This window comes from Pristis pectinata, chromosome 7 (assembly GCF_009764475.1).
Source record: "Pristis pectinata isolate sPriPec2 chromosome 7, sPriPec2.1.pri, whole genome shotgun sequence".
NCBI classification, from domain to species: Eukaryota; Metazoa; Chordata; class Chondrichthyes; order Rhinopristiformes; family Pristidae; genus Pristis; species Pristis pectinata.
Window position 1 is genome coordinate 77,913,113 of NC_067411.1, and position 27,975 is coordinate 77,941,087.

A 27,975-nucleotide genomic window follows, 5' to 3' on the forward strand; every position below is an offset into this window, starting at 1 on the left:
TGGTAGACAATAGTGTTCTGATCTGTATTAACTGGACCACCCCACCATGTTTCAGTCTCTATGGCCATCACAGAGGTGGCTGGCAGATTCCAGCTCTCAGGACTTGTCCTGCAGGTCTAATAATCTAAACAGGCTCTTGCTCATGTTATAGAAGTGTGTAAAGCTGTACAGTATCCCTAAGCTCCTGGATAAGAAAGACGTAATGATGAGTGAGTCACCTTTGTTCCTGTACAGAGGGCGATTAGCTCAGGCACAGCAGCTTTCATTGCTGGACAGATCTGTTCACAGACGGCATCACTCTGCTTAGTGATGACACCAAACTGCTGGTGAGTTTGTGAAGAGCAGCTACCTATTTCTGGGTGGCACTGACCCGGTCTCTGCTTGAATTGCAGAGCCAGCATGCTGTTGAACGGCACCTGCCTGCTCTTCCATGCCAGGTGCCAGCTGACTTAGCAACCACCGTGAGAAAGGATTGCCAGCAGACCCACCCAGGGAAATACAAGTCATGTTAAGTAAACTGATACATTCTGGGTCCTGCATAAGGAGTAAGTGTGGAACTCTTTGTCATCTCCTCCATTTAGTCAGGCAGGCCTGATAATTCACACCCATCTCTGCCTACGTCTACACTGGCATTCTCAGGAGAGATTCACAATTGTGGTCCTAAGGCCAATACCTCAGGCTTAGGATGAACTCTCATTCTCTCTGGCTAGATCCTAGATTGTCTGCACCTCATGTTTGATTCCAGCCTACAAGTGCCAGGTGCCCTTCTAATCTAAAATAAACTGGAGGAAGAACTCAACAGGTCGGGCAGCATCTCTGGAGGTTGATGTTTTGGGTGAAGACCCTGCATTGGGAACTGAGAGTGTAGAGGGAAGATAACTGGAATATAGAAGTGAGAGGAAGTGGTGATACAGAGGCTGGTGAGTGATAGGTGGAACCAGATGAGGGGGCATAATGCTCAAAGGTATAGCCATAGGCACTCGCATGGACCCAAAATGGGAGGACCAGAGGTCTTTACCCATACACCCACACAGCCCCCTCCGGGCCCCCAACACCCATTTCATTCCCCTCCCCCTCCTGGTTCAATCTACCTACTACCCACACATTTCACCCACTGGATATCCTCCCCCCTCTGATTCTATCTGCCCTTTACCTCTCCCCTAATGGCTCCCATTATCACCTTTCTTACTTCTCAGATTCTAGCACTGGTAGCCTTTGTGCCTCTGCTTATCACCTTCCAGCAGTTGTCTCCATCTCCACCCTCCCCTCCCCATGCCTGGCCCCACCTGGCCTTTTTTTTTGTCTGCTTCCACCTATCTCCCACTTGCCTCTTATTTCCCAATGCTGCCTCTCCTCCTCCCTCACCTTTCTTCATCTGCCCATCATCCTTCACCCCTCCTCAGTCCACCAATCACCTGCTGGCCCCTGTCTCACCACTCTCCCTCTCCTCTTTACACTGGCTGTCTTTTCTCTCCACTCTCAGTCCTGAAGCAGGGTCTCCACCCAAAACGTCGAAAATTTATGTCCTCCCCACAGATGCTGCTCGACCTGCTGAGTTCCTCCAGCAGTTTGTTTGTGATAGTGATTACATTTAATCAAGAGTGAATTGATACACGATGAGGATCCATATTTTATGTGCATATTGTGCTGATTTCTTGAGGCCTCTGGTTTGAATGTGCCTGTGTTTCAGAGGCCCCTGCACCCATTAGGACAAGGACCTCTTCTTCAGCCTGTTGAACACCAGAGGCCTCAATCCTTGTGCATGTTTTGAGTGTCAATGGCAATACAAGTGAGTGGTATTTAATAGAGCTATAGAGCTCACCTTGACCATTACACATCTCCTGAGGTCATCATATTTTTCTATCATTGCTTCTAGTTATGTCACAGCAGGAGGACTGAGGAGATATCAGCCATCTCCTGCTTACCTTTCCTAAAAGCTGCCCTAGTGGACCTCCTCCCCCAGCCCCTCACCACTTGTACAGGGGACACCTCACCTGGCATGTATCTCCTCTACCAATATCTCTGTTTAGAAAATAAGAACATGAGAAACGGATGAAGGAGTAAGCTATTGTCCCCTCAATCCTGTTCCAGGGATTGCCGTGGACACAGCAATCTAACCCTGTCGTCAACAACACTTTCCCATTCTCCGCCCATATCCACCACCTCCCTGTTACCGTGTAGTATGATTATCTGTCAATCTCCAGCATGAATATATTCTGTAACTTGGCCTCTATAACTTCCAAAGATTCACACTTTCTGAAAGAAGAAATTCCTCCTCTCCTCTTGCAACATCTTATTCTGAAACCCTGCCCCCACTAGGGAAAATATGCTCTCAGTGTCCACCCTATCAATCTCCTTCAGAATCTGTTTCAATAGGATCAGCTCTCATTCTTCTATACTCCAATGATTATGAGCCTAATCTACTTGACCAAAACTGTACATAATACTCCAGCTGCAGTCTTACCAAGGACCTAGGTAACTTCAGTGAGATACTTTTACTCCTGAACTCAAGTTCTTTTGTACTAAAAAGGCAACATAGCATTTGCCTTCCTACTATACTCGCTGCATTTGATGTGTGTAGAATTATATTTAAGTACCTTTGAACATCAACATTACCCAATCTCCCACCTTTTAAAAAAGAGTGTGCTTTTCTGTTTTGTGCACCAAACTCAATAACCTTGTATTTTTTCATATTATATTCCATCTGCTGTGTTCTTGCCCAAATATTCAGCTTGCCTATATCCCCCTGAAGCCTTTTTTACATCCACCTCCCTGCTCAAAATCTCACTTGGAAACACGACATTGATTCCTCAGTCCAGTCATTGATGTAAATGGTGAATAGCCAGGGCCCAAGTCCTGATACACGCAGTACCTCACTGCTCACAACCTGCCAGCCTAAGAAAGATCAATTTATTCCCGTTCTTTGCTTACTGTTCAATAACTAATTCTCAGTCCATGTTAGCACATTAGTATGCTCCTAAATGACTATGACACCTGAAGCATACATTCCAAGTGATGGGCTCATTTATAATTCTGGTACATAAAGGGTATTATTTGTAACTGTGCTTAATTCACATGCTATGAAATCACAAATGTTGTCATCTTATGAAAAGTCACCAATCCAATTTTCCTTCTCATATCATACATCCATGCAGCACTGAAACAGGTGCATCAGCTCATTGTGTTCACGCCAACCATCTTTGACCCATTTGCCCTACACTAATCCAATTTTATTCTTCCCACATTTCCTTCCATTGGCACCCCGCCCCCCCCCCAAACCCCAGATTCTACCACATGAGAACAAATTTATAGTAACCAATTAACCTATCAACCCCATGTCTTTGGGATGTAGGTGAAAACCAGAGCATCAGGAGGAAATCCATGCAGTCATAGGGAGAACAGGAAAACTCAACACAGAAAACACTCAATGTTAAGATTGTACCTGTGTCACTGAAGCTATGAAGCAACATTTCTATTAGCCGCACCACAAGGAAACAGGTGCGATGTGATAAATTGTTTTGTAACTACGATAACTGAGGCAGCCAGTGCTTCAGTTGCGCAAATAATGAATAAGCAGTACATAAATCGATTGGAATATTTTCCTGTTGATAAAGGGCTTGGTATTGAACAATGTGGGATCAAAGAACAACTTATAGTCTGTTGGTAATCCTGGCATGTTGGTATTTCCTTCCATCTGTGCATGGCTATTGTAGATGTGACTGCTATTTTCCAGTCAATCATAGTTCACATCAGAGATCCAGGAAACTACTAAATCCGATTTTCCTTAAGTGGTTAAATGCACAACTGATAGCCATAATAGGGATAACCTACAATAGGGGTGGATTAATCAAATGTGTCCTTAACCTTTGCTTTACTCAACAGTAATATATCATCCAATATATAAGTGCCACGTACAAATTAGCATTCCTTGCTAAGGTATGGCTCATTATTTACCAATTAATAGTCTTGCTTCTAGATAAAATTGACATCTATATAGGCCTATGCTTGGTCATTGGATTTGCTTTGCATTTCCCAGATATAGCCTGCCTAGCCCAACCTGCTTTCTGTATTTCTCTGTTTTCTGTAGCTGAAGGAATCCTTAGACTCACAACTTTTGCACTCAGATACAAATCCTATTCTCCTGAGACGTCACACAAAAGTACTGAAAAAGTGCTGCACTGTCAGAGGTGTAGCCTTTTGGATTAGAACTGAGATCACACATGATCCAGAGCTCCATAATGTACATGCGAAGAAGAACAGGGAAATTACACACAGTGTCTCAGCTAATATTTCTCCCTCAATCAACAATTCTAAAACACGTTATCTGAATAGCAAATATTGCCATTTGCATACATTTTATTTTTGCAAATTCGCTGGTGTTTTTCCTACATTATAACAGTAACTACATTTCTAAGATGCTTTCCAGGCATGGTAGTGTAGTGGTTAGCATAATGCTTTACAGCGCCACCGACCTGGGTTCAATTCCAGCCACTGTCTGTAAGGAGTTTGTACGTTCTCCCCGTGTCTGCGTGGGTTTCCTCCAGATGCTCCGGTTTCCTCCCACATTCCAAAGATGTACAGGTTAGGAAGTTGTGGGCATGCTATGTTGGCGCCGGAAGCGTGCATTTCACTGTGTGTTTCGATCTACATGTGACTAATAAAGATATCTTATCTTATCTTATCTCATAAAGCAAATTGGGATCCTCTAAGAGGGATGTGAAAAGTTTTATATAAATATATACAAACATGTGAACAGAAGAATTAAAAGCAGGAGCAGGCCACTTGGCCACTCAAGCCTGCTCCTTATTCAAACAGAACACGCCTGATTAATTGCAACACGTTCCTGCCTATCCCTGTAACCTTCAACTCCCTTGCTTATCAAGTATCTATTAACCTCTGCCTTAGAAATATTCAAAGATTTTCCTTCTACTGCCCTTTGTGGAAGTGTTCCAAAGAATCACACTACTCTGAAATAAATATTTTTGCTTCATCTCCGTTTTAAAACAGGCAACCCCTCATTTTTAAACCATATTCCTTTGCTCTAGATTCACCCACAAGACGAAATCTCCTCTCCATATCCACCTATCAAGATCCCTCAAGGACTCATATGTTTCAATCAAGTTGCCTTTCTCTTGCCTAAACTCCAGTGTTATTGAGACACAAGAGACCGCAGATGCTGGGACCTGGAGCAACACACAAAACGCTGGAGGAACTCAGTGGGTTGGCAGTATCTATGGAGGGCAATGGACAGTTGATGTTTCAGGCCGAGACCCTTCATGTGGACTGCAGATGAAGGGTCTCAACCTGAAACGTCAACTGTCCATTGTTATTGAGACTGCCCAACCTTTCCTCATAAGATAACCTATCCATTCCTGTAAGTCTTCTTGTTTTGTAAGCCTTCTCTCAGCTGCTTCCAACACATTTATTAGTCTTTTATGAATCATGCACTAGCACACAGATCTCTCTGCATTTCAGAACTCCGCAATCTCTCACCATTTAGATAATATGCTGTGTTTCTAATCTTCCTGCCAAAATGAATCTCACATTTCCCTACTGTAAGTCCCAATGCAAGTCATTCTTTCCAAATTTTCACAACTACTGGGTTTCTGCTTTTCTACATTTTCATTTCTAACATAAAACTACTTCACTCAAATTTGACCTGGAGGAATTATAGCTGTGAGCCGAGATAAATCATTAAAGAGCAGAAACAAGGTTCCCATGGCCTTCCTTTAATTGTAAGTTCAGAAGTAGGGATGTCCCCTGATGATTGGGCAATGGTCAGCACCATTTGCAACTCCTTACATAATAAAATAGTCCACAACCAATTTCAGCAAGACCTGGACAATATCCATGCCTGGGCTAATGTGTGGTAAACACCACACAAGCACCATGTAATAACGACATCCCACAAGAGAAAATCCTGTTATCACCTGCTGACATTCAATGACATTACCATCACTAAATTCCCCACTATCAATGTTCTAGGGGTTACCATTGACCAGAAGCTGAACTGGAGTAGCCATATGCACAACATGGCTACAAGAGCAGGTTAGAGTCTAGCAATCCTGTGGCAAGCAACTCACTTTCTAACTCCCCAAAGCCATTTACAAGGCTCAAATTAGGAGTGTGATGGAATAATCTCTGCTTACCTGGATGAGTGAAGCTTCAACAACCCTCAAGAAGCTCAACACCATACAGGACAAAGCAGCCCACTTGATAGGTACCCCATCCACAACCATTCGCTCACTCTGAAATCGATGCACAGTAATAGCAGTTTGTATCATAAACATGATGTGCTGCAGCAACTCACCAAGACTCCGTAGACAGTTCCTTCCAAACCCACAGCTTCTACCAGCTAGAAGGACAAAGGCAGCAGAAAACTACCACCTGGAAGTTGCGCTGACTTGGAAATTTATTGCTGTTCCTTATCTGCCGCTGGGTCAAAATTCTGGAACTCTCTCCCGCACAGCATTGTGGGTATACCCACATCTCAAGGACTGCAGTGATTCAAGAAGGCAGCTCACCACCACCTTCTCAAGGGCAACTAGGGATGGGCAATTAAATGCTGGTTCAGCCTGCAAAGCTCGCAACCCTTGAATCAATAAAAAAGAAGGAAGAGAAATAAAGTAATAATGACTTGGAAGGATTATGCAAAGGGTGAATGAAAGATGGTCCAAAATAAGTGGACTGTATGCATATAAATATATAAAATGTAGCAAGTATGGTTGATGAGAGGACACAGACAGACTGATGAAATGGTCATGAACTTGGCAGTTAAAATTTAATTTCATTTATGCAGAGTGGCTGTAGAAGCTGATTGTGATTGTGAATGAGCTGCCTGAAAGAAAGCAGGTAACTTTCAAAAATGAATTAAGTAAACACTTTAAGAGAAAATGAAATATTGTACTATAAGATATGACAGGCAATAGGAATAATTGGGCAGCTTTACCAAAAATGCACAGCTATGCATTGGCCACCTCCAATGCTACATCAAGTTTAAGCTGGAAGAAATATGTGAAATCAGTGATGATCTGCCAGAACCTTGGTGCTCAGTTTCCCTGACATATTGCAATTGGCTTTGTAAACTTTCAAACCACAGTGCTGACATAAATAGCAGGATGTGCAAAATAATCTTTGCTGTTTCAGACTCATGTCTAAACTTCAAAATAAAGCTTGATTATTCACTTCAGGAACACTGCGTTTCTTCATGAAATTGGAAGAAATTATTACTTCACCTCAGCCACAACCAGCATAGCACTGGCGTGTTTCCAATAATTCCTGTTTTGAACTTCTCATTTCCATGAAATAGCATATGTGCAGTATGTGACCATGGCGATCAGCTCTGAGCAGATGGCTTATTTGAAGGATGAATGAATAGCAACTTAGTTCAGTGAAGCCAATCTGATGACCTGAAAGTTGGAGCAAAAACAAAAGAAACGCTGGAAGAACTCAGCAGGTCAAGCAGCATCTGCAGAGGCAAAGGGATGGTCAAAGTTTCAGGTCGAGACCTTGCATCAGGACTCAGAAAATAGCTGGAATATAGAAATGAGAGGGAGTGCTGAAACAGAGGCTAATAAGAGATAGGTGGAACCAGACTGATGGGTTGGGGAGTTGGGGGGATTGGAGTGGGGGGGATGATGGGCATATGGAGCCAGACGGGGGAGAGTGATGAGTCTTGGTATACGCAAGAGGAATATGAGGTCTTGCTCTCCTAATTTGCATTTAGCCTTACTGTGACAGTGGAGAAGGACGAGGATGGACAGGTCGGTGTGGGAATGGAAAGGAGAGTTGAAATGACATGTAACCAAAAGCTCACGATGCCCGTTACAGGCAGAGTGCAGGTTGTCTGCAAAAATGGTCACCCAGTCTAAACGTGGTCTTGCTGATACAGAGGAGGCCACATCTTGGGCACCGAATGCATTAGACCAGATTGGAGGAGGTGCATGTGAATCTCTGCCTCACCTGGAAGGGTTGTTTGGGCCCCTGGATGATGGTGTAGGGAACAGGATTGCACTTCCTACTGTTACAAGGGAAAGTGCCGGAGGACAGGAACAGTGGGTGGGAAGGGATGAGTGGACTAGCGAATCACAGAGAGAGGGGTCCTCGCAGAGAGCAGTAATGGGGAGGGGGAGAGGGAAAGAATGTGACTGGCGGTGGGATCTCCTTGGAGCTGCTGGAAATGAAGGATGATATGCTGGATGCTGAGGCTAATGGGTAAGTGGTGAAAACCAGGGGAACTCTGTTCTTTTTGGGGAGGGGATGGTGAGAGCAGATGTGCAGGAAATGGAGGAATTGTGTGGGAAGGCTCCATTAACCACTGCAGAAGGGAAGCCACACTTTCTGAAGAAGGAGCACATTTCAGAAGTCCCAGAATAGGAAGTCTCATCTTGTAAATAGAAGTGGCGGAGACGGAGAAACTGAGAGAAGGGTACAGTAGACAGGGTGGCAGGAAGTGTAGTCGAGGCACCTCATCCAACTTGGTCTAAAGCATTCAGTGCCGGTGATGTGGCATCCTCTATATCGACGAGACCAAGTGTAGACTGGGCGACTGCTTTGCAGAGCACCTGCACTCTGTCCGTAACAGCCATCTTGAGCTTCTGGTTGCATGTCATTTCAACTCACCTTCCCATTCTCACAGTGACCTGAGTGCTGTTATCCTTCTCCATTGCCACAGTGAGGCAAAGCTCTGGGCATCGGTAGGTTTATAGTAGATATTGGTGGTTAGTTTGTTTCCTGAGATGGAGACATAGAGATCCAGAAAAGGAACAGAAGTGTCAGAAATAGTCCAGGTGAATTTGAGGGCAGGGTGGATGATGGTGGTAAAGATGATAAAATTGACCAGTTCCACAAGAATGCAGGATGCAGCAACAAAGCAGTCATCAACGTAGCAGAGAAAGAGTTGGGGAGGGGTGCCACAGTAGGTTTGGAACAAGGATTGTTCCTTGAATCCAACAAAAAGGCAGGTATAGCTGGGGTCCATGTAAATGTCTGTTGCTACACCTTTGCCCATTATCTCCCCTCATCTGGTTCCACCTATCACCTACTAGCTTCTGACTCACCCTTCCCTCTCACTTCTATATACTGGTTATCTTCCCTCTATGCTCAGTCCTGATGCAGGGTTTTGACCCGAAATGTTGACCATCCCTTTGCCTTCCACAGATGCTGCTTGACCCACCGAGTTATTCCACCAGTTTAATTTCTTGCTCCAAATTAGATTAGTATCCTGTGTCCCCTTGACGTGAAGATTGCTCTCCCTTTTCTTACTCACTGAACACATGAAAACTAATTTCAAAGCCAAAGCTGAGAATGGCGGGAATGGGGTAAAGCTAGATAGCCATGTTTAATTCATTAGCCAATGGTGAGGTAGCGGAGCAGACTCAATGGGCTGAATGGCCTACTTCTGCTCCTTTGTCTTGTGATCTTGTGAACCAGTCACAATCAAGTTTTGTAATGACAGCATCAAACTAATGATACCAGGCTTTGGAACTAATTTCATCTACATGTGACTCCATCAAGATTTTGCGAAGTGCAAAAGTGAAGGAGCGTTAAGTGAAGGAGCACTGAGTGAAGGAGCATTGAGTGAAGCACACACACACACACACACACACACACACACACACACACACACACACACACACACACACACACACACTCTAGAGATGCCAGATTACTGGCTTCAATAGAAAGACTGTAAAGTAATGAAACATTTATGATAAGGTAAATGAGTAACTGAATTCATTAGTAACAAATTCATAATTTGAGTGCAATAATTTTTCATGTAAAATAATTCTCATGTTAATGTCAGTGCTCACAGCAAAGAATTATTGTCAAAAAATCTGCAACACATTTTTGATGTTTTCCAAAGAAGCTAATCAATCACACTCACATCTCCCTTATTAGTAAGAGCAGAAGCAATTAGGAATTCATTCATGGCAGTTTTAATTCCCTTAAGTTTCTTATAGGTTAGTGGTTTTTAAGGAAACATTTGTCGCTAGACATGGGACTGCTTCTGCAAAAGGAAAAGTAAGAATGGTCCAATTTTAAACATTCAGTCTGTCTGTAACATTCACAAAGAATAAGAAAAGCAATTCATACTTTTGAAAGGACACACAAATATCACCTCAAACTGAACAATGGCACTCAAAATATTAAAGTACAATTACATTCATCAGATTAGAATGTAGCTTTACCTTCCTACTCTTTATTTATGCAACCACAAGTGTTTAGTTTAGTGATAGACAATCAAATTATTCTCTCTAATAATTTTCTGTAATTTAACATTGTGCCTTCAATCTCTTATCCCATTTCTTGTAATAGATACAGATTTAATCCATCCATCCATGAAAGAAAGGTCTAGTTCTGTGACCCTGGAATTGGAATTGGTTTATTATTGTCACATATATCAAGGTACAGTGAAAAGTTTGCCTTGCATACCATTCATACTGATCAATTCATTACACAGTGCATTGAGGTAGTACAAGGTAAAACAATAACAGAATGCTGAATAAAGTGTAACAGCTACAGAGAAAGTGCAGTGCAGGTAGACAATAAAGTGTGAGGTCATAACAGGGTAGATTGTGAGGTCAGGACTCTACCTTATCATAACTAGGGAACTGTTCAATAGTCTTATAACAGCAGGGTAGAAGCTGTCCATGAGCCTGGTGGTAGGTGCTTTCAGGCTTTTGTTTCTTCTGCCCGATAAGAGAGGGGAGAAGAGAGAATGTCTACGGTGGGTGGGGTCTTTGATGATGCTGACTGCTTTAACTGAGGCAGCAAGAGGCACCTGCTACTATAATTTTAGGCTGGTTTCATTCTGAAATAAAAATGAGTAATGAAATCACTTCAGGCAAGCTATTATGCTTTCTATTTCAGATGTTCATTATACATGTATTGTTTTGAACTACACATTGTTGCCAGGCAGCATCCGTGGAGAAAAGCAGGCGGTCAATGTTTCGGGTCAGGACCCTTCTTCAGGATTGAAGATGGGGAAAAGGGGAAGCCCAATATATAGGAGGGAAAAGCAGAGCAGTGATAGGTGGACAAGAGAGGGGAGGTGTGGGTGGGCACAAGGTGGTGATAGGTGGATGCAGGTAAAAGATAGTGATAGGCAGGTGCGGGGGAGGAGGGGAGAGCAGATCCACTGAGGGATGGTTCAAAGGTAAGGAGGAAAAAACAGAGGTAGCAAAAAGAAAGATAGGCTAGGAAAGGGAAGAAAAGAGGCATAGTTAGGTGGGGTGTGGGGGGTTTGTGGGGATTACTTAAAGTGGGAGAATTCAATGTTCATGCCATTAGGCTGCAAGGTTCCAAGATAGAAAATGATGTGCTGTTCCTCCAGTTTGCGCTTGGAATTCTCCTGGCAGTGGAGGAGGCAGAGGACTGACATATCTATGATGGAGTGGGAGGGGAAGTTGAAATGACTGGCAATGGGGAGATGCCTCATCTTTCAGTAGTTCAATGGACACCATAATGGATTTTAAATATTTTTTGGTTATTCATTTTTTGGAATGTTGCCATTACCGGCAAGGCCAGCATTTAATGTCCAAGACTAATTGCCCTTGAGCAAATGCTGGTGACCAACCTTTAATAAACAATGTAAATTCCCCAGTTGCTACGGTTGGATTTTGAATGCATGCCTCCTGATCATTCATTCAGATTTCTGGATTGCTAATTCAATAAAACAGCTTGTTTTATTTACTTAGTTTTGAAATTAGGGCATCACTGGTAAGGTCAGTACTTATTGCTCAAATGTAATTTACCTTGAGAAGGTAGTGGTGAGTCACTTTCTTAAACTGCTGTAGTCCTTCGTTTGAAGGTTCTCCCACCTTCAAATGGAGGACAGATGGGCAGATGGAATAGGTTGGGGAGGGGAAAGAAACTGGGAGGTTAGGGGGCTGGGGGAATGTGGAAGTAATGTTTCTTCCTTTTTTTAACTCACTTAGTTTAAATGCATTTAATTGTTTTAATTTTAAAGACAACTAATGCTTTTAATTTTCTAAGTAGTTCCTCTGTGTTTTTGAATAACTTTAAAAAATATATTCAATTTAAACAATAGATTTGATTGATTTCTAGGACTGGGAGATCAAAAGGTGTGAAGACCTTTCCGTCTTTCCTTATGACATAGAAAGTGGCCAGTTTGTCCATCAAGTTTATGCTAGATCACAGAGCAATCCCATTCCCCCACTAACTTTCCTTGTGAACTATTCTCCCTACATTTCCATTAACCTCCCCCAGATTCTACCACTCACCTACACACCAGAGAAAAATCACAACGGTCAATTAACTAACCAACTAACACATCCCTGGAACGTGGGTGGAAACCGGTGCACACAGAGGAAACCCATGTGGTCACAGAAGATGTTAGGATTAAAGCCGGAACATTGAAGCTGTGAGGTTGCAGCTCTATTAGCCTGACAGCCATTTGCTCCACATTGAATTGGGCCTCACCAATGAGCTGGGAGCTAACATCCCTGTGAAAGACTGAGCCTAGGACAATTTTGGAAAGAACAACATGGTTGGTACAAGAGCAAAAAACAAACTGCTGGGGGAATTCAGCGGGTCAGTCAGCATCTGTGGAAGGAAATGGACAGACGAGTCCAGATGAAGGGTCTTGACCCAAAACGTCAACTATCCATTTTCCTCGACAGATCTTCCTGACCTGCTGGCTTCCTCCAGCAGTTTGTTTTTTGTTCCTGATTCCAGCATCTACAGCCTTTTATTTCTCCATGGTTGGCTCAAGGTCAGGCAGTTGGCAGCCCAACAGTCAGCACAAAATCTACCCTGTCAACCGCTGATAATCTGATTCCAAAATTGCTTTATGTTTTATTCTGGCGAACTGCAAGGCAACTCAACTATTTGTCTATGAATTTCCATAGTGAAGCTGAAGGCAGCACAAAAGGGTGGCAGACTTGGAAAGTATCTTCAAACTTGGGTGTTAATAATATTTAATTACAGAGTAATGTCTTAAAAAGGATTGTAGGTGTAAACTTTGAATGAGTTTGTTGGCAAAAGAGCAGTATTTTAAAATATAGAAAGATCAGACCTTTCATAGCTGTCAAAGTTTTGAAAAAAGGTTGCATTTATGAAATGTATTTGGGTATGTCGGTTGGCCTATAGCAAAGGGATTATCAAAAGATAAATAAGGTACAACAGGTCTTTTGTTTGAACAACATTTGAGATACTTGCTTTTGTGTCAGCTCCTCAGAGCTTAGTACATTTGAACCATCTGTTATCATAGCTTTGATATTATCATTATTAAAAATCATGTCAATGTGTCTAATTCCTGATCCACGACCATCATACAAAAATATAAATTTTGATCATTTTAAGTACTTATTTATTTAAAGTAGTTTTGGAGCTTTTGTGTTTGGGTTACATTGCCCGTAACTGTTGTTAAAAGTTTGGATTATATGAAGAAGATTTTTTAATCATCTTGGTTGTAATAGAATAGGATAGTTAGGAAACAGATGACATCCTTTTATAATTGACTACAATCATATTGGGAAGTTGTCAACACTCGTGCTTCAAGCAGAACCTGCTGTTCTGTGTTTTCATTAAGCAAGATAATGGTTCGCATGTAGCGGTTAGCATAACCTTATTACAGTGCCAGCAACCCGGGTTCAATTCCGGCCGCTGTCTGTAAGGAGTTTGTACGTTCTCCCCGTGTCTGCGTGGGTTTCCTCCGGGTGCTCTGGTTTCCTCCCACATTCCAAAGACGTACAGGTTAGGAAGTTGTGGGCATGCTATGTTGGCGCCAGAAGTGTGACGACACTTGTGGGCTGCCCCCAGAACACTCTACGCAAAAGATGCATTTCACTGTGTGTTTCGATCTACATGTGACTGATAAATAAATATCTTATCTTCATGGTTTTCTTTTGTTAATGGCACATGATTATCAGGTGTAGCTTTTTGACGAAATGATTTCAAAAGTAAATTTTGTAAAAACCTTTGGCAAGGAAATACTAATGTGTACAGAAAAGACTTTAAAACCTTTGTAGCAGACATCTTCCATTTATTAAGCACCATTAATATAGCAAAGTCAACACAAGACACTTCACAGGTTTGAATGGAAGTTAAAATAAAATCAAGTGTTACAGCATGTGATGATTTGCCCTAAAACTTGATCTCTCATAGCTTTAGCATAATACATGCCTATCATATATCTTCAGACACTGAGTAACTGTGCATCTTTTGTTTCTGGAAATAAAATAAATAAGAAAAATTGATACGAGGGTGGCACAGAGGCATAGCCAGTAGAGCTGCAGCATCACAACTCTAGTGACCCAAGTTCAATACCAACATGCAGTACTGTCTGTGTGGAGTTTGCATGTCCTCCCAGTGACGGCATGGGTTTCCTCCAGGTGCTTTAGTTTCCTCCCACCTTCCAAAGACATGCAGGTTGATAGGGCAGGCATGGTAGTGTAGCGGTTAGCGTAACACTATTACAGCGCCAGCGATCCGGGTTCAATTCCCGCCACTGTCTGTAAGGTGTTTGTACGTTCTCCCCGTGACTGCAGGGGTTTCCTCTGGGTGCTCCGGTTTCCTCCCACATTCCAAAGATGCATGGGTTAGGAAGTTGTGGTCACGCTATGTTGGCGCAGGAAGAGTAACGACACTTGCGGGCTGCCCCCAGAATACTCTACGCAAAAGATGCATTTCACTGTGTGTTTCGATGTACATGTGACCAATAAAGATAAAGATATCTAATTGGTCACTCAACTTGGGCTGCCCCTACTGTGTAGGTGGGGGATGGAATCTGGGAGGAGCTGATGGGAATGTGGGGAAAATAAAATGGAATTAATCTAAATAGGTGCTTGACAGTTAGCACGAACTCAGTGGGACAAAGGCCCTGTTTCCATGCCCCATAACTGTATGGCTATGGCAAAATTTTTTTCAAGCAACTGCAGGTGGAAAAAAATACACAACATTTAAAGGCATCACTGATATTTTATTTAAACAGAACATGCCCAGTTGAGGTGCTTCCTCTCCAAAGTAGAACTTTAAGGAAGAAAGACCTTTGGGAAAAAATGCAATTGTTGTGGAGAAGAAACTGAACAAGAAAACTTATCAACATACAATCTGCTGGATGAACTCAGTGTGTTGAGCAGCATCCGTAGGGGGAAAGGAATTGTTAACATTTTGGGTTGAGACTCTGCTTCAAGACTGAGAGTGGAGCGGGAAGGAGCCAGTATGAAGAGGAGAAGGAGAATGGTGAGACAGGGGGCAGTGAGTGATTGGTGGACTGAGGAGGGGTGAACGTTGACAGGCAGATGGGGCCAGGTTGGGAGGGGGTGGAGTGGGGAGAGGGAGGGGTGGTGTTGGGAGCCAGCGGGGAGGAGAGAGTGAAGATAGAGTTTGCCACAGCTCACCACCACCTTATAATCATTACAAAAGGTAAATTGGATGAGATGAAGTGATTACTGATAGGAAAAGAAAAATTATAAAACAGAATGGGATTTTTTGTTTCAAAATACTTCCCTCAGACAATAATGGAGGACTAAAATCAATCCAGCTGAGTTAATGAAAGCTATGAGAGCACACTCATGAATATCATTAACGTTTCGGCACAAGTAACAGAAATATATCAACCTGCCATCAAGATAATTAGAATGGAAGCCAGAAAAGTGCTGTTAATAATCGCTAATTTTGCTTGACGTGTTTACCAACTTCTCTATACCAGAAAAATAAAATAAAACACTGTACTTGTTAAACGCTCAGAGCTTCCTGGATGTTGGGTCCAGCAGAGGAAGATAAGCAAAGACATTGAGGCATTCATACTGTTGACACACTCACCACAGATTTTGTGACAAAATGAGCTGCAAGTTCAAGAATGGGTTTCATTCGACACTCCTTGCAGCATGATCATGGGGTACCTGTCCCAATGTCAGCATTCAAATGTGAATTACTGCAAGTGAAACAGTTAGCACTTGGAAATACATGATTGAGGTGCCGACAATGGGTCTCCAATATACACTACTCAGTAATTTGACAACAGCCAAAGAAGATCATAGACAAGAGTTTCAGTGAGGTGGTTACACCTAAGGTGTAGGCTGCAGGTAGTTCGGTGACCACCAGGAAAGGTAGAGGGGGTAGTCAGATAGAGCTGGTTCCCATGTGGCCATTCCCCTTGAAAGCAAGTATACCGTCTTGGATACTGTTGGGGGGGGGATGACTGTTCAGGAGAAAGCAGCAGCAGCAGCCGCCAGGTCTGTGGCACCAGGACTGGCTCTGAGGCACAGCAGGAAAGGTGAAGGCAGGAAGTTCTATAGTGATAGGAGACTTGATAGTTGGGCAGGGCAGACAGAAGATTGTGTGGCTGCAAAAGGGACTCTAGGATGGTGTGTTGCCTCCCTGGTGCCAGGGTTGAGGATCTCTGAGCGGTTATAGAACATTCTTATGTAGGAAGAAGGGTATAGGAAAGATGCTGGAAAGCTGAAAAGAGTGCAGAGGAGATTTATGGAGATGTTGCCGGGACTTGAGGGATTGAGTTATGGAGAAAGGTTGAGCAGGTTGGGACTTTTTTCATTGTAACGTAGGAGAATGAGGGGTGATCTTATAGAGGTATATAAAATTATGAGGGGCATAGGTAGGATGAATGTGCACAGTCTCTTTCCCAGGGTTGGGGAATCAAGAACAAGAGGGCATAGGTTTAAAGTGAGAGGGAAGAGGTTTAATAGGAACCCGAGGGACAACTTTTTCACCCGGAGAGTGGTCAGTGTATGGAATGAGCTGCCAGAGGAAGTGGTTGAGGCAGGTACATTAACAACACTTAAAAGGTACTTAGACAGGTACATGGATAGGAAAGGTTTAGAGATATATGGTCCAAACACGGGCAAATGGGACAGGCTTAAATGGGAATCTTGGCCAGCATGGACCAGTTGGGTCAAAGGGCCTGTTTCCATGATGCATGACTCTATAAGATATTTAGTGTGGCTGAGACAGGAGATTGACAGACTACTCTCCACTTGCCTGGATAAATACATCTGCAAAAACATTCAAAGGCTTGACACAACCCAGGGCAAAACAGCCCACTTGTCTGACAGTCCATCTATAACGCTAAACACCATTTCCTCCACTACCAGTGTGCAGTGGCTCTGGTGTGTACTGTGTACAAAATACACTATAGTTGCTTACATGGTTTATTCTCTTTCATTTACACAGCTAGTGGTTTTGCAAGGACATGCTCAAAAGATAGGTTTCTAACACCAGATATAGTATGGTTGCCTCAGTGGTCTAAACTACATTTAGGAGAAAACAGTGTCATTCTTTCAACATGGTAGGCTCACAGCAGCAACAAGACTCAGACCCCTTCCTTCTTACATTTGAGTCTGGTAGCTCAGCTAGAAGGCAATGTTCAAAGAATGTGTAGCAGTTAGCATAACACTATTACAGCCCTAGTGACCCAGGTTCAATTCTGGCCGCTATCTGTAAGGAGTTTGTACATTCTCCCCGTGTCTGTGTGGGTTTCCTCTGGGTGCTCCAGTTTCCGCTGACATTCCAAAGACGTACGGGTTAGGAAGTTGTGGGCATGCCATGTTGGTGCCAGAAGTGTGGTGACACTTGCGGGCTGCCTCCAGAGCACTCTATGCAAAAGGTGCATTTCACTGTGTGTTTCGATGTATATGTGATTAATAAAGACATCTTATCAATTAGAACGTTCTGGTTTAATTGTTTTTAAAACCAAATGGCATAATAAGATTGGTCTTTATAAGAAGCATGTATAGTAATATTCATGCATGTATTTTCACATTACTTTGAAGTTCTGCTTGTTTCATTAGACAGAACAGACATATCACTCAAAATCACAGCATAGAAGATGACCATTTGGCCTATCAAGGCCATACTGACTCTATGTAAGAACAATGTGGTTCAAGTCACTCCCCTCTCATCTCCCAGTGACCCTGCAAATTCTTTTCCTTCAGATGCTCATTCAGCCGCCTTTTGAATGCCACATTTGATTCTGCCTCCACCGCTACCCTGACACTGCTATAACCACAGTGCATATAAAAGCTCTCTTTCATATCATTTTTGGGCATTTTGCCAATCAATTTCGTTCTATACCCCTTAATTCTTGACCTTACTGCCAATAAGAACAGTTTCTCTCTATCCATGCTATCTATATCCTTCACAATTTTAAATGGTACTGTCAGATCTCCTCACAATCCCCTCTGCTCTAACGAGAACAACCCTGGCTTCTCTGGCTTATCCACTTTTCTAAAGTTCCTCACTCCTGAAATCACATTGGTAAATCTCTTTGGCATGCTTTCTAAAGTGTCAACATCTTTCTTAAAAGTGTAACACCCCGGACATAATGCTCCTCTTATAGATGAACCTGTATTGTCTAAAGGTTCATCATGATGTCCTTCTTCTTGTATCTATGCCTTTATTTACAAAGCACAGCATCCCATATATGTTGAGATACAAGGGACTGGGACATTCTGGAATCTGGAGCAAAAAATAACTGCTGAATGAACTCAACACCACCGCCCCCCACCTACCCCACCTAGTTCCATCTGTCCATGATCCTCCCTCATCTGGTTCCACCTATATCACCTATCAGCCTCTGTTTCACCCCTCCCTCTGACGTCTACATACTGGCTATCTTCCCTCTTAAGTCTCAGTCCTGATGCAGGGTCTCGACCTGAAACATCAACCGTCCCTTTGCCTCCACAAATGCTGCTGGACCTGCTGAGTTTTTCCAGCAGTTTATTTTTTATCCCATATATTTTAGCCATATGTAAACCTGCCCTGATACTCTTCACAAACTATGCACAAATACCCTAGATCTCTCTGTTCTTGTACTCCTTTTAGAATTATGTACTCTAGTTTACATTGTCCCTTCTTATTCTTCTTACAAAAATGTAAAACTTCACACTTCTCAGCATTAACCTTCACCTGCCACCCTCCCTTCTATCACCTTGTCTATATCTTCTTGAATTCTACTACCAACCTCTTCACAGTTCTCTCAAAACCTCCAAATTTTGTGTCACCTAAAATATAGGAATATTTAAATGTTTAATATATATTGAAAGCAATGGTCATAGTACTGACTTCTGGAGTCCTATACTCCTATGCCTAATGGTCTTGTACTGTACATTTCCTTCAGTGTGAAAAGCAACTGTTCATTATTAATCTTCCTTCCCAGTCACTTAGCCAATGTTGTTATTGCATTTACTCATTAGGCTTCAAATATTGACAAGAATACTATGCAGTATTCGATTAAATGTCTTTCAGATACTCGTGTACATCACTTCAACTGTATTTTCCTCTTTGCCTCTATCTGTTACTTCCTCGGAGAAGCATCCTGTTAATTAGCTAAGATTTGCATTTAGCAAATCCACGTTGCTTTCCCTAATTGATTCACACTTATCCAAGAAGCTGCTGATTCTGTCCCTGAATATTGTTTCCAAAACATTCCCCAGCATCAAGGTTAAACTGACTGGTCTGTAATTATTAGGTCTACTTCTATACCCCTTGTTCAGTAAGGATGCAACATTGCCAACTTTCTTATCTTCAGACCTCACCCTTGAATCTATAGGTGTTTTGAAGTTTATGGTCAGGGCGTCAGCAATTTCCTCCTTTGATTCTGTTAGCAACCTGGAATGGTTCCAATCTGGTTCAGGTGATTTAACCACTTTAAGTGAGGCTGTTCCTCACATTTATCAAGTTCATACTTATCTTTATTAACTTTTAATCTATCCAGGATCTCAATTACATCTTTCTTTGATGACAATCAGCAGAATTTTCTTTCCTGCTGCTAATCAATGTAAGTACTCATTAACAGAGTCATGATGCAACATCTCCAAGGATCTATATTGGGCCCAACACACTGATGCAATCACGAAGAAGGCACGTCAGTGGCTCTACTTCATTAAGAGTTTGAGGAGATTTGGTATGTCATCAAATACTCTTGAAAATTTCCACAGATGTATGGTGGAGAGCATTCTGACTGGTTGCATCACCACTTGGTATGGAGGCTACAATGTGCAGGATCGAAAGAGACTACAGAGGGTTGTAGACTCAGTCAGCTCCATCAGGGGCACAACCCTTCCCGCCATTGAGGATATCTTCAAGAGGCGGAGACTCAAAAGGTGGTGTCCATCGTTGAGGACCCTCACCACCCGGGACATGCCCTCTTCACGTTACTACCATCTGGGAGGTACAAGAGCCTGAAGATCCACACTCAACATTTCAGGAACAGCTTCTTCCCCTCCGCCATCAGATTTCTGAACGGTCCATGAACCCATGAACACTATCTTGTTATTCTTCTTTTGCACTAGTTATCTATTTTTGTAACTTATAATAATTTTTATGTCTTTATGTCTTGCACTGTATTGCTGCCGCAAAACAACACATTTCACGACATATGTCATTGATAATAAACCCGATTCTGATTCAGGGTCTTGACCCGAAATGTCAACTATCCCTTTGCTTTCACAGATGCTGCTTGATCCACTGAGTTCCTTTAGCAGTTTATTTTTTGCTAAATACTCATTTAGTCCCTCAACAATGCCCACTGCCTCCTTCAGTAGATTTCCCCTTCAGTCTCTGATCAACTCCATCTCTCTTACAACATTTCCCTTGTTCAAATGGCCATGGACTATTCTTGGATTCCCTTTTATGTTTGCTGCCAGCCTTCTGTGTTGTATTTTACTTCATCCTTTTGGTCATCAAGGCAGCTACAGTTTTAATTTCCAAGCTCTCATTCTCCATAAGAGGAAAGGTTCATTCATGTAATCAGTGTTTAAGCTATGTTTTTTAAAATAGATATTAAATCTTTACAGGACAGTTATTTTGACTGTATTCAGAATTTAAAGTAGATTCAAAAATGCCAAAAGATGTAAATATACTGATGTAGCGGCCCGGACCCGCAGGACTCGAACCGCCATCGGCGGCTGAAGGCGCATGCGCAGGAGCATGACATGAACTAACTGCAACACGGACTAACCGCAGGGCAGGCCTTCCTGCGGGGACCGCACGTCACGTCCGCCGGAGAGGCTTTCGGTTACTTTGGCAAGCGCGCACACTTTGTTTGAGTCAGTAAAGTGTGCTCCAGTCCAGCCGCCGGTCTCTGCGTTTTCTTTCCTGCCGCGCACTGCATTCGGCTACATTTGGTGACCTCGACGCTCCCAGACGGCATCTGGAACCTGAGACATGAATCCCAACGACTCGCACAATGCAGTCTCGCTCAAGCTCCCGACTTTCTGGGCTGCTCAGCCCCATGTTTGGTTCGAGCAGGCTGAAGCCCAGTTCAGCATTAGAGGCATTACAGCCGACGCCACGCAGTACTACTATGTGGTCAGCGTGCTCAACCAGGACACGGCAGCGCGGATCATCAACTTCCTGCACCATCCACCTATGGAGGACAGGTACATTAAAATCAAGGCACTCCTCCTCTGCACTTTCGGACTCTCCCGCCACAAACGAGCTGCATGGCTCCTGCGTATGGACGGCCTGGGCGACCGCAAGCCATCCGAGCTGATCGACAACATGCTGGCGCTCATGGATGGCCATAAACCCTGCCTCCTTTTTGAGCAGCTGTTCCTTGAGCAACTGCCAGAGGACATTCGCCTCCTCCTTGCGGGTGAAGATTTCAGCAACCCGCGCAGCCTCACAGCCAGGGCGGACATTTTGTGGCAGAGTAAGCAGCGGGGAGCAGCTTCCATCTGCCTAACCACGACCGCGCAGCCTAAGGCCAAGACCCCACAACCGAAACCGCCGAGACCCACAGGGGACAAAGACGAGGGTTCGGACCAATGGCGTTTTTACCATCAGAGGTGGGGGTCAAATGCACACCGCTGCCGTCCACCATGTGCCTTCCCGGGAAACGCCGGGGACAGCCATTGCTAGTGGCTTCGACGGCTGGCTGTCGCGACAGCCTCCTGTTCCTCTGGTACCGACAATCCGGGCGACGTTTCCTGGTGGACACCGGGGCCGAGATCAGCGTCCTTCCCCCCTCAAACATGGACACCCGTACCGCGGCCCCAGGCCCCGATCTCACCGCCGTGAACGGCACCACCATCTGGACGTACGGCTCACATACCATCCCTCTGCGTTTTGGCCCCAGCTGTTTTACCTGGACCTTCACGGTAGCAGCAGTGTCGTGGCCATTACTAGGGGCAGATTTCCTACAGGCCAACCGCCTTCTGGTCGACCTGAAAGGCCGGCGTTTGGTCCAAGCCGAGACTTTCCAAACCTTCCAGCTCAGGGAAGCCCAGTCCCCGGCCCTTCACCTGGACTCCGTCACGCTCTCGGGTGACGTTTGCCAGGGTGCTGGCAGATTTCCCCTCCATCATCACCCCACAGTTCTCTACTACCAGCCCCAAGCACGGTGTACAGCACCACATTCCCACACAAAGACCACTGCTGCACGCCCGGGCCCATAGGCTGCCACCCGACAAGCTTCGCCTCGCCAAGGAGGAGTTCCGGAAAATGGAGGAGATGGGGGTCATCCGCTGCTCGGACAGTCCTTGGGCATTGCCGCTGCACATGGTGCCCAAGTCCGCAGGAGGTTGGAGGCCCTGCGGGAACTACAGGAGACTTCACGATGCCACAACTGCCAACAGATACCTGGTGCCCCACATCCAGGACTTCACGGCCAACCTCCACGGGGTGGCCATCTTTTCAAAGATCGACCTGGTCCGAGGTTATCATCAGATCCCCATGCACCCTGATGATGTGCCCAAGACAGCCCTCATCACCCCTTTCGAGCTGTTCGAATTCCTAAGGATGCCCTTCAGCCTCAAGAATGCCGCTCAGACTTTCCAGAGGCTAATGGACTCAGTTGGGCGAGGCCTGGATTTCGTTTTCATCTACCTAGACGACATCCTGGTGGCCAGCAAGTCACGCAAGGAGCATGTGGCACATCTGCACCAGCTCTGCCAGCGCCTGAGCGACCACAGACTGGCAATCAACCTGGCGAAGTGCCAGTTCGGGCTGCCGGAAATCGACTTCTTGGGCCACCGGGTCAACCAGCATGGAGCCGCCCCTCTGCCGGACAAAGTTCAGGCCATCCGCCAGTTTCCCAAGTCCAGCATGGTCAAGGGCCTGCAAAAGATTGTGGGGATGGTGAATTTCTACCACTGGTTCGTGCCGGCAGTGGCGCACATCATGAAACCCCTGTTCGGTCTGATGGCTGGCAAGGCCAAGGAGGTGGCATGGGATACGGAGTCCACGGAAGCCTTCGAGCAGACCAAAGAGGCGTTGGCGAAGGCGGCCCTCCTAGTACACCCGAGAGTCGATATACCCACGGCGCTCACAGTCGACGCTTCCAACACGGCGGTCGGCGGAGTCCTGGAGCAGCTCGTCGAGGGCCGGTGGCGACCGCTCGCCTTTTTCAGCTGACATCTGCAACCGCCGGAGGTGAAGTACAGCGCTTTCAACAGGGAGTTACTAGCGCTCTACCTAGCCATCCGGCACTTCCAGTATTTCCTCGAAGGATGGGATTTCACCGCGTATACGGACCACAAACCCCTCACCTTCGCCCTCACAAAGGTATCGGACCCATGGTCAGCTCGGGAGCAGGGGCACCTCTCGTTTATCTTGGAGTTTACCACCGACATCCACCACATCACGGGGAAGAACAATGCGGTCGCCGACACGCTGTCTCGTCCCCACATTCACTCAGTGACCACCTCAGCCCCAGGGGTCAACTACACGGCGCTGGCACAGGCACAACAAGCAGACACCGAGATCCCGGCCTATCACACCGCTGTTTCGGGACTCCGGCTGGAGGACGTCCCCGTCGGCCCTACAGCGGTTCGGCTCCTGTGCGACACGTCAACTGGCAGACCTCGGCCCGTGGTACCAACAGCATGGAGGCGGCGTGTATTCAACACACTACACAGCCTGGCCCACCCGTCCATCCAGGCGTCCATCAAATTGGTCTCAGACAAATTCGTCTGGCACGGCCTGTGCAAGCAGGTTGGACACTGGGCCAGGACCTGCATACACTGCCAGACCGCCAAAGTCCAGCGGCACGTGAAGGCTCCCCTCCAACAGCTCAAGCCGACGCTCGGCAGGTTTCAGCACATCCACGTGGACATCGTTGGCCCCCTGCCTGTCTCCCAGGGTGCCAGGTATATCTTCACCATGGTCGACAGGTTTACCAGATGGCCGGAAGCCGTGCTGCTAGCGGACACGTCCACGGAGTCCTGCGCCAGGACGCTCATCGCAAACTGGATTGCCAGGTTCGGACTTCCAGCGGACGTCACCTCCGACAGAGGGGCACAGTTCACGTCAGGGTTGTGGACAGCACTGGCAGAGCTCCTGGGCACCCGGTTACATCACACCACGGCGTACCACCCACAGGCCAACGGTTTGGTCGAGCATTTCCACAGGCACCTCGTCAGCCCTGATGGCGGGCCTCAGGGGCCCAACTGGGCAGATGAACTTCCCTGGGTTCTACTGGGCATCTGCACGGCCCCCAAGGAGGACCTGGGCACCTCCTCAGCAGAGTTGGTTTACAGCACCCCCCTGACGGTCCCGGGCGAGCTCGTGCCGGAGGCCCAAGGTCCAGCAGGGACTCCGGCGGAAGTGCTGACGAAGCTGCGGGACAAGGTGGGGAGCCTGACACCGGTTCCAACCTCCAGACATGGCACTACACCGACTTTTGTTCCTAGGGATCTCAGGGACTGTGAGTATGTTTTCATTCGCAGGGGCATGCACAAGTCCCCTCTGCAGAGGCCGTACGAAGGACCCTTCAAGGTGATCCGGCACAACAGATCTACATGTGTTGTGGAGGTGGGGGGCTGCCAAGAGACCTTCACAGTGGACCACCTCAAACCGGCGCATTTGGACATCGGACAGCCCATGAAGGTGCCCTCACCGCGCCGGTGGGGCAGGCCATCCAAGGTGGACAAACAGACTGCGGATCCCACACCCCCGATGGGCGATTCTGGTGGGGGGGGGGGGGCGGTGGTGTAGTGGCCCGGACCCACAGGACTTGAACCGCCATCGGCGGCCATGGGCGCATGCGCGGGAGCGCGACACGAACTAACTGTGACGCGGACTAACCGCGGGGCGGGCCTTCCGGTGGGGACCACACGTCACGTCCGCCGGAGAGGCTCTCAGTTACTTTGGCGAGCACTTTGTTTGAGTCAGTAAAGTGTGCCCCAGTCCAGCCGCCAGTCTCTGCATTTTTTCCTGCCATGCGCTGCGTTCGGCTACACTGAAGTATATTTAATATATTTACATCTTTTGGCATTTTTGAACTGCTAGAAAATTAATCCCCTTTTCAATAGTCATTGTATTTGTGCCCAAGCCCAGCACAGTTTGCTGCACCTCTGCGACATTTAAATGAATGGTAATATCGATCTTACTGAACAAGAGGACTTTTTTTTGCTTTAGTTTATGCCTATATTCAAAGGCAATGCTTCAGAGTTCAGATCAATTGCTTTGACGTTAAAATAACTCCCAAAATCTGTTGCTTTGATAAGTTGGCATGTATAGACCTGAAAAGAACATAATTTCAAAGTGCATGGAATGTGCACTAACTCTTAAGCTATACACTTTGCCAAAGTTTCTGCTGACAAACAGAAACTACACAATGATTAATGAAAAGTTTGCTTATAGAGGAACTACTGATTTTTTTCCCAAATAGTCCCAGTCAACTCTATTTGTACCTCAGCAAATGAAGTGGTCCATGCCTAAATGTAGTAAGACCTAAACATTATTTAGGCATGGGCTGATAAGTGGCAAGTAAAATTTTCACCTTGGAAGTACCAACTGATGACCTTCTCGAACAAGACTGAATTTAACCATCTACTCTTGATATTTAATGGCATTAGCATTGTCAAGTCTCCCACCATCAATATTCTGGGGATCACCATTTACCACAAATTGGACTAGTAATATAAATACCATCATTAAAAGAGTAGGTTAGAGAGGTTGGGTATCCAGGTGCCAGTGATTTACCTCCTGACACTCTAAAGTATTTCCACCATTTACAAGTCACAACTTACAGTAGGTGTCTGATGGGATATTCTCCACTTGCTTAGATGAGTACAATTCGCAGAAACTCAAAACCATTTGGGACAAATCAGCTTTCTTGATTGGTATCTCATCCACCACCTGAAACATTAATCTGCTTCACCACTGCTGCAGTGGCTGAATTGTGTACCACCTACAAAAGATACTGCAGCAGGTCCCAAGCCCATGACTTCTACCACCAAGAAGGACAAGGGCTTAAGGTGCATGAGAACACAACAACCTTCGAATTCCCCTCCAGGTTACACATTATTCTGCCATATAAGTACATTGTCATTCCTTCATTATGGCCTGGTCTAAAACCAGGAAGCAATGAGGACAAAAATAAAAAAAAACTGGAAACACTGAGTAGGTCAGGCAGCATCTGTGGACAGAGAAACTTCTTAGGTTTCAGTCAAAGATCCCTCCTCAGAACTGGGAAAGAGAGAAAACAAGTTTATCTTAAGTTGCAGAGGATCTGGGAGAGTGAACGGATAGGACAAAGGGAACTTCTCCCTTAGGGGGTGAAGGTGGGGTTGTCATGAAGATAAGCTGCTGATGATGTCATCTGATTCATAGGTTAATGCGTAAGAAAGAGAAAGAGAGATAGCGAGAGAGAAGGTATTGCCTTCTGTCACATATGGTATGGGTCACATGTGGGCTTCATTTTCTCTGCATCTTCAACCTTCAGCAGTGGTAAGTACCCCTGTTGTAGTAGTGAGCTGGTCTGTTAGTTGTCTCCTATAATTTTCTTTTGCACGTCTAATTCTACCAGCCTTTCTCATACAGTCATATAATACAGAAACAGGCCCTTCATCCACTGATCCCACTCTTTCTCCCAATATTCGCATAAACTCTCCCAAATTCTACCACTCACCTACCCATTAGGGCAATTGACAATGGCCAATTAACCTACCAACCCACACTTATTTGGGATGTGGGACGAAACCAGACTATCCAGAAGAATCCTACATGGTCACATGGTCAGTACTGGAGATCAGGATTGAACCTGGGTCAGAGTGTATCCATTCAAGTTTCTGCACACTGCAGTTCATCATCACTTGGGTTTGATTATTGGAGAAGGCCATAATCCTCAAATAGATGTCTGACTCTGATGACGTGGTCTTCTTCAGTAGTTTCTTGGCCACCTTTGCAGGGTCTATGTCTTTCCATTAGTCAGGGAAAAGTGAAGTGATGGAATCAGTGATCAAGCTGCTAGTCCTTAAAGAGTCACAGAAAGTTGTCTGTTGCAAGTTGTGGCCCACTAGTCCATCAGGGATGCCATATCTGGCAGACCTTCTTGAATGCTGATGGATGGCCAATGAATGGGTTTTCTCCAATAAGTCCATGTCCCAAATACATGAAAAATCATCACGAAAGGTCATGAAAAATAACCCACGATCTGTCTGGGACTTGAGAGTGAACTGTTTCCTTTACTTAGTTTCTCTCTAGGAACCAGCAAGTCTCATAATTCTGCACATGGTCCTTGATCTCTCCATTCATCCATGGCCAGTAGAGACTTCTGCTCTCTGGAGACAAGTGTTCACTCCCAGATGTGGGGAGTGAACTTGTTTGATCATTTTGCGGCTTTGTGGTTTAGGAACAATTGTCCTTTCAGCTCTGATGATCAGGTCACCATGACTGCCTAGTTCACCTCTCATGTGGAAATATGGTCTGAGAACAGCATGTCTCTTTCCATCCTGTCTGAATCACTCCCTTCCGGCACTGGTATCGGTCTACTTGCTTCCTCAGTCTCCTGCATCAATAGCTGAGAGGCTGAAATATGTCACAACATGTTGATTGTCTTGAACTCAAGTTCCAAGGCATCCCTTGTGTCCTTGAGAGGTTTGGCTCTGTGTGTCAGCTACATGCACCTTTGCCAGGACACTTTTGAAGTCTGCATCCTCCAACATTCTCAGCAACCTCTTCGGTGCTTCATGGAGATTCTTAAAACAATGATCTCGCATGGCTTGTGATCACTGTGCTCCAGTTGTGATTCAGTTCTCCATGTTT

At 45.2% G+C, this 27,975-nt stretch overlaps 1 protein-coding gene across 6 annotated transcripts in view; it reads right to left on the bottom strand.

Annotated features, from left to right (window-relative positions):
- gcnt3 (glucosaminyl (N-acetyl) transferase 3, mucin type) overlaps positions 1 to 27,975 on the bottom strand; it is a 66,366-nt gene that overhangs the window by 16,300 nt on the left and 22,091 nt on the right. The window contains exon 1 of one of the 6 annotated variants that reach the window (XM_052019408.1): positions 4,473 to 4,648. The exons of the other annotated variants lie outside the window; for them this stretch is intronic. The gene's annotated coding sequence lies outside the window, so the exon portion shown is untranslated. Of the gene's footprint in view, positions 1 to 4,472; positions 4,649 to 27,975 lie in introns of those variants that run through there. 6 annotated transcript variants of the gene reach the window in all.